Source organism: Taeniopygia guttata, chromosome 5 (assembly GCF_048771995.1).
Source record: "Taeniopygia guttata chromosome 5, bTaeGut7.mat, whole genome shotgun sequence".
Lineage (NCBI taxonomy): Eukaryota > Metazoa > Chordata > Aves > Passeriformes > Estrildidae > Taeniopygia > Taeniopygia guttata.
Window position 1 is genome coordinate 27069524 of NC_133030.1, and position 784 is coordinate 27070307.

Below are 784 nucleotides of genomic sequence, written 5' to 3' on the forward strand. Positions count from 1 at the left end.
GGAGCATCCCAAAGCCACTGCTCTCAGCATCAAAAGGCAACTGCTCCCTCTGCCCGAGCAAAGAGCTCACACTTCACCCGTGTTAGGGGTGCCTATGTCAGGTTAGGCATTGCCAGCTTGCCCCGAGACACAGAAAACAGAAACCCCTAAACTGGTGTCCATTTCATGCTACTTCCTTTACAACAGCCTCCAGCAGTCCTCTGCTGCTTCTGAAACAAAGATGGTATATTTTCTAATGGTTACTGATGGCTTTTTCTTTCCCCACAAACTGGCCAAATCTTTCTGAACTCAAACTGTTAGCACCCACAACTGAGGAAAAATGTGTCACAAAGCTAAGCAAGGCATAGACTTGTTCAGTCTGCCATCTTGTACTTTAACCAAGCATGCCCAATTCTAAGTAGCAATGAAAACAATGAACAGTCATTCCCTACTTGTCACACAGTTTTACCCACCTGTATTATTTCAGTTGGGAAAAGATGCCAGAGTAGGTGAATCCCAGCCTACTTACAAGGTTTCTTGAAAGAAACTTTTCCCTTATCTTTCTTTAACTGGTCTGATGCATGTCATTCCCAGTGCTACTACCTGAGCTGCAGTTCTTCCAAATACTACCATCCATATCCCAGGTATTGACAAAAACCTTGCAAATGTGATCTCCCTTGCCTCCACAAAGCCTTCTAGATCACTGAGGAGATGTGGCCTCCCCTCCCTTTGACTCTTTACCCCCCACAGATCCAGCCCCAAAAATTCCATTTACCAAGTGAAATAATTTGGATGACAGCAAAAA